Raw genomic sequence first — 7,224 nt, forward strand, 5'->3', positions numbered from 1 at the left:
TAGCTGAATTTTAAAAGCATCGGTAAAAACAACTACCAACTCAATTTGCATTGATAAATAAGCGTCGGCAAAAGGAGGATCGTTAATTATCTTTACTAATGCTTACATAAATTCGTTAGCAAATTCAACCTTTTGCAATGCAAAGTATGCATCGATAAAAATTATTATTTACCAATGCTTCCGATAATCATCAGAAAATGTCAAGTTTACGATGCAAATTAAGCATCGATAAAACCTTTTGCGATGCAAATTATGTGACAGTAAAATACTTAGTTACCTATGCTTAGTATAATCATCGAAAAATGTCAACTATCTTGTGATGCAAATTATGCATTGGTAAAACTCCTATTTAGCTATGCTTTTCAAAAGCATGGGTAATAATCTTTGCTAATGCAAATTTTGCATTGCAACAGGGCATGCCAGTCTTTAGTGCACCCTGTAGTGATGCAAAATTTGCATCGAGAAAGGTTGTGATTACCTACATATTTTTATTTTACCAATGCTTATTTTGCATCATCAATAATTATTTTAAAAATAATTTAATTATTTTTATAAAATTATCAATTTTTTTATAATTTTTCTTACAAATCTATAGACAAATAAATATGTATATACATTGTACACTCACACGACTATCTTTTCCATTTACACAATTCGATGGTTGTAAATCCAGAATCAAATTCATCTCACTTTAGCAATGAATCAAATTCATCTCACTTTAACAATGATACAATCCATATATATATATATATATATATATATATATATATATATATATATATATATATATATATATATAATATTGAGTTAACTTTTACAACCACACATATATATAACAAAACAAGTGTATGTATATACACATAACTATACAATGTGTGTTTGTGTGTGTGTATATAAATGTATATATGTGTGTGTGTGTGCGTGTGCGCATGCGCAAACCGCATAAAATGTCACGTAAAAAAGTTAAACTCCAAGCAAATTTGGAGTTTACTATCATGCCAAGCCGTATCACAGATCTGGAATAGATTAAAAAATATCAAAGATTAAGTTAGCAAACTAATTATTTATTAGATGATAAAAATATATAGATTAAAAATAATATAAAATAATACTAGTTATAGAAGGGCACCCATCATCATCATCACCAGAGTCGTCATCATAGGCATCAACAAAAACGTCAGGGGTTGGTAGGGGAGACATACGACGGTATAACTCATCAAGCTACATCCCAAACGCTTCAAGTTGGGACATAAGGTGAGCATTGGCGCATAGAGCTATTATGTCCTCCTGAGATCTACGGCACTCCTCCTCAGCTCGATGCATCTCCTCTTCATGTCTCCTCTGCACCTCAAGCAAACAAGCATCACAAAAAACATGTGATGCTGTAAAGGAGTTGAGGGCCACAACCGCATATCCCAGTCTTTTAATATAATTAGGTCTCCTACCAAGCATCTCCTCATAGATGTCGTTATCTGTGGGTGGGGTGGAGCCTTCAACGGTGGGCTGGGATCGTATATGCATCATCTGCTCCTAATTAAAAAATAAATAAAAAAAAAAATAAATACAATCAAAGCTCTGAGCTTCATAATGAAATTAAAACATAGAACTTAGTCAATTAATACTTACATATCTCTCCCTGATTCCAAAAAGCCACTCCCCTATCATTCAACAATGGGTCTTATGGTAGACTTCTATCCACCCCAGCAGCTGTCCTATCTTGACATCTCTTGAAAATTTATGAATGTAAGTACACAGACACACACATATTCTAAAAAAATTATTAGAGATATATGTAAGTGCTTCTACCAACTCATACTGGTGCTGCATAATTCACTTTGATCCACCACAATGCATGACTGTCAGCCTCAATCGGTTCTCTGTATTCTTCGCATACAAGGCCTAACAAGCAAATGCATTCAAAATGAGTTAACTATTACAATACTACATTAATTCAATAATTCATATTTTCATTATATATAATAGTTATACCTTGTATGCGGAGTCCCCGTACTTGTTGCATAAGAGATCTCAATCGAGACGTCAAACATTCTTGTGGGGGGTCTCACATGCCACCGCTGCCCCATGTGCATTAGAGACCACCTTCTAATGGCTATGGAGCTCATATATGAACCCCTTAAGCAACCTTTCCATATGCTTGAGGATAGCCTCCTGAACGTGCAGGATATCGATCTCCTCGATATCAAAATCATGTTGCCCAAATAATATACAACATATAAAATTTTAAAAATAAAAATTAAGTATCCAATTAAATATAAAATAAATTTGATGAGGATTTGTATTTAAAAAATACAACATAATTCATATTTAGTTACCTGTAAATAGTTGAGAAAGATCTGCTTTTACAGCTTCGTAACTTTTTGCCAGTTAGGGATGGCAAAATCCATCCGACCCCATTGGTATGCACCATATCCAAACCCAGTCAAATCCAAAAAATAGGGTTCGACCGGATTTAAGAAAAATCTGAAAACTGTAACACGGGTATGAATAGGGTATGGGTAGTATTTTTTTCTATCCAAATCCAAAATTGAACCTGACCCAAACCTAAGAATATGGATAATACTTGAACCCATACCCAAATATATATATATATATATATATATATATATATATATATATATAGATGATCTCTCTCTATATATATATATATCTATATATATAGATGATCTCTCTCTCTCTATATATATATATGATCTATCTCTATATATAAATATTCAATTTATAGTTAATGTAATAATTATACTAGTTTCATCAATTATTAAATTATATTTGTATATTTTTTTCTTCATTCTCATTATCTTTTAGTATCTCAAGCTTCTTTTTCACTTAACATTTTTTATTATAGAATAGGATAATTAATATTATTATATCTTAAAAATATTATAATTTTGAATTCTTTGTCTTTTTGAATAAGTCCTAATAGAGGTAGTCTTATTTTATTTAAAAATAATATCCTTCCATCTTTGTAAAATGAGGAATATAAACATATTCAAAATACCAATAATAATAGTAATAATTATTTTTTCTCTTTTCTTCATTATGGTTTTGTCTTCAAATAGACAATTTCAATTCATCTCATGATAGTGATTTATTTTTAATTAATCCCATAAAATTCAGTTTAAAATTTAAAAAAAAAAAACACATCAAGTATATGTCAACCAAGCTAATAAAGCAATTGAATCTAATAAATAACTATTTCTATACTATATAATCATTAACATATATTTTATAATAAAAGTAATTAGTAGCTTTGGTTCTAAAGTAAAAAATTGAAAGTAAAATATTTTCATCATATATTGCAGCTAATTATATAATAAGTAACTAATATTAGACTTATAAGTGTATATGTGTATTCAATATTTTTATTACATAACTGTACAATAAGTGTTACATAAACTATAATAATTTCAATATAGTGAATTTCAATATAATAAGTGAGTAACATAAGTGTATTCAATATTGTTATTATATAAGTGTTACATAAATTATAGTAATTTCAATATAGTAAATTTTAATATAATAAATGACTCATATAAGTATATAATAAATGTATTTAATATTGTTATTATATAAGTATATAATAAGTGTTACATAAACTATAGTAATTTCAATTATAAGTATTGCATAAACTATAGTATTTATTTTTATAATATAAGTGCATAATAAGTATAAAGTGTTACATTAAGTTATAGTAATTTCATAAAATAAGTTTAGTAAGCAAACCATTAACCAACTAATGTCTATTATCCAAATTCAATTAAAAATAAACTCAAAATTATATTATCTATTAGTATTCTAATGTCTAAATTTAATTAGAATAAACTCAAAATTATTAATTATAATGTCTAAACTCTAAATTAATAAATTATAATATATATTTTTTTGATAAAATAAATTATAATATATTAAAATACCCTAACCACTAGTAACCCTAAACCTAAATCCCTTATTCTATTTCTTCTGCCTTTTGAATCTGGAGATTAGAATCTTGTTCACCACCTCACCGTGCCCATCCAGTCGTGCTGCCTCATCATCCAGTCATTTTTATACATCGCCCAGCCATGTCACCATGCCTGCTTGTTGCCTTGCATCTAGCCCCACTAACCCTGCTCTCCTTGCATCAAGCCCCGAAGTCTGCTCACCGACTCATATCTTGCTCACAGTCACCGCCCCTACTCGTCTCGTGTCCAACCCCACTGCTCCTACTCGCCTTGCGTCTAGCCCCATAGGCCCTGCTCCCCACCACTCTACTGCCTTTACTCGTCACCTCTCGTGAAGCCCCGCAGCTGTGCTGTCCCTACTCGTCGCTTCAGATCCAATCCCACCACCCTTGCTCAGAAACACGGGAAAATAGAAAAGATGAAAAAAACTTGTTAGGATGAAGGAGATGCTATCAAGTTTTTATTTTATTCTATTCTTATTGTGATTGTGACACTTTATTTATGATAATTTGAAAGAGAAAAAAAAAATTATTAAAGTTACCAACCCTCTATTCCATTAACAGGTACTCCATAGACATTACCAACCCTACTATTCATTTGTTGTCCTAAATTAGTATTAAAAAAATTATATTATGGTCTTTACTATCTGCATATCTTTGAAGCTGCATAGGTGTATAAAATGCTATAAATTTATGGAATGGTTGCTTATTTGTATTTTGTACTTAATTTTTCTCATGATAGTTTATTAATGACATCTGAAGAAATATTTAGCTCTCATAATCCCAAAAATGGAGGTTCTTCTTAAGGATTAGAGGAAGGATCTAATCCTTCAATACTGCAAGAAACTTTCACATTTAATATAACTCCTATATCTACACCAAAATACTGTAGGTGCTTCATCTAAACTGATTTCTGTGACAAATATACATAACTCAACTGTAAAGCATAGAAAGCAAAGAAGTGTGGTTTGAAATCACTTTACAAAGAAAAAAGTCAATGGAGTGGATAAAGCAGAATACAATTATTATCACAAGTTGCTTAGGGGGTCTTCGAAGTATGAAATAAATCATTTACATCAACATATGAAATCTTGTCCGAAAAGAAGCACAAATGACATAAGACAAATGCTGTTAGGTACGGATGTTAGAGGGGACATAGTTAATCATGCTTTTGATCAAGCAAATGCGAGGAGAGATTTGGCTTCTATGATCATAGTGTATGAATATCCTCTTTCGATAGTCGATCATGATCTATTTAAAAAATTTCTCAATATACTTTAACTACTTTTCAAGTGTCCATTTTGCAACACTATAAAAAGTGATATTTTTAAGATCTATAACTTTGAAAGAAATAAGATGATGAAGATCTTAGAGAACAATGATAGTAGAGTTGCCATAACAACGGATATGTGGACAGCTTCAATCCAAAAGGAGAGATTTATGACCATCACAGCATATTTTATTGATAACTCGTGGGCTTTACAAAGCCAACTTTTGAGGTACCGAACTCTTTAATACTTTCTTAGTGCTGTTTTATAATATTTTATACTTGTGTGATTATTTTTTATTATAAATTATTAAATTTTTAATAAGTTTATCTATGTGTCTTGTCTGCATACTAGTGATGTTCTTGTTAAAGTTTTGGTTGGTTGTTTATTAGATTGGAATGTGGATACAAAGTTGTCAATTATTACTTTGGATAACTATTCAACGAATGATGCTTTGATTAGTATTGTGAAAGATAAATTGCAAGCTGATTGCTTATTGCAATTTGGTTCTATGTTACACATGCATTGTTATGCCCATATTTTGAATTTGATTGTCAAAGATGGTTTGGATGTGATAAAAAATAATCTTGAAAATATAAGGGATAGTATAGTATGTTGGTCTACAACTCTTAAAAAAATTGAAAAGTTTGAAGAAACTGTTAGACAATTATGAATTTTTTTAATAAAAAATTATATTTGGATTGTCCAACAAGATGAAACTCCACTTATTTGATGCTTCAAACTGCTATTCAATATAAGGGTGCTTTTGCTCGATGGAGACAATGTGAATCTCAATATAAGTATTCACCTTGTGAGAGTGATTGGGAGTTTGCTCGAAAAGTTTGTAAAAAATTGGAGCTTTTTTACACTGTTAATAAGTTATTTTTCAGGACAAACTACCCACTGCCAACTTGTATTTTAGAAAAATTTATCAAATTAAGTTGGCTTTAGGAGAATGGTTATTTGAGGATGAAGTAATTAATAAAATGGCAATGAAAATGTTGGATAAATATGATAAATATTGGGGTATTGTGCATGAGATAATGGGTGTTACTTAAATTTTAGACCCAAGATATAAGATGAGTTTGGTTGAGTTTTACTTTGAATAAGTCTTTGGAAAGGAAAAAGCTTCCCAAGCATGTTGATAAAATTCAGGCATTGTTAAATGATTTGCTGAAGAGCTACAACTCAGGTAACATTTCAAATGTAGAAAGTGTTAAAGATAATGAGGGATAATCAACTATCAAGTCAAAGCTTGATTATGATGATAGTGCTTTATTTTTTTTTATTCAAAATAAAAAGAAAGCTAAAGTAACAGTTATGACTGAGTTGGACCATTATTTAGAGGATGACATATTGCCTTGATCTGATGATTTTGATATTTTGATGTGGTGGAAGCAAAATGGACAAAGTATCCTATATTGCAAACTATTGCTAGAAATGTGCTTGCTATTCTTGTGTCTATGGTTGCTTCTGAATTTGCTTTTAGTACAAGAAGTAGACTTGTGAGTCCTCGTCGAAGCCAACTCCATGAAAAAATAATTGAGGTATTGATGTATGCTCAAAATTGATTATTGGCTTCTAAAAGAAAAGATAAATTAAATTTAACATTATCAATTAGTTTGTGTACTTTTTACTATATTAATGTGCTTATCTTATTTTGAATCATTAATAGATGGATCATTAGCTACAAATGGTTATGATGATAATAATGATGATGATGGTCATTTGGATTGTTTAGATAATAATATTTTTACTTTATGATTGTTTTTCTAACTTTGTTATATATATTTACTTAATTACATGTTCATTTTTTTTGATTATTTATTGCAGAGCCTACTATTTGTCTGGAATGACTTATGGAGTTACAGTTGTCACTTCATGAAATTATTTGAAAGTTTGATATTCAAGTTTACTATTTTTTCAGCACTATACTAAACTTTCATGAATAAAATAATAGACTTAATGATTATGTTCTATGTTGAATTATAATTTTAT

Source organism: Elaeis guineensis, chromosome 2 (genome assembly GCF_000442705.2).
Source record: "Elaeis guineensis isolate ETL-2024a chromosome 2, EG11, whole genome shotgun sequence".
NCBI classification, from domain to species: Eukaryota; Viridiplantae; Streptophyta; class Magnoliopsida; order Arecales; family Arecaceae; genus Elaeis; species Elaeis guineensis.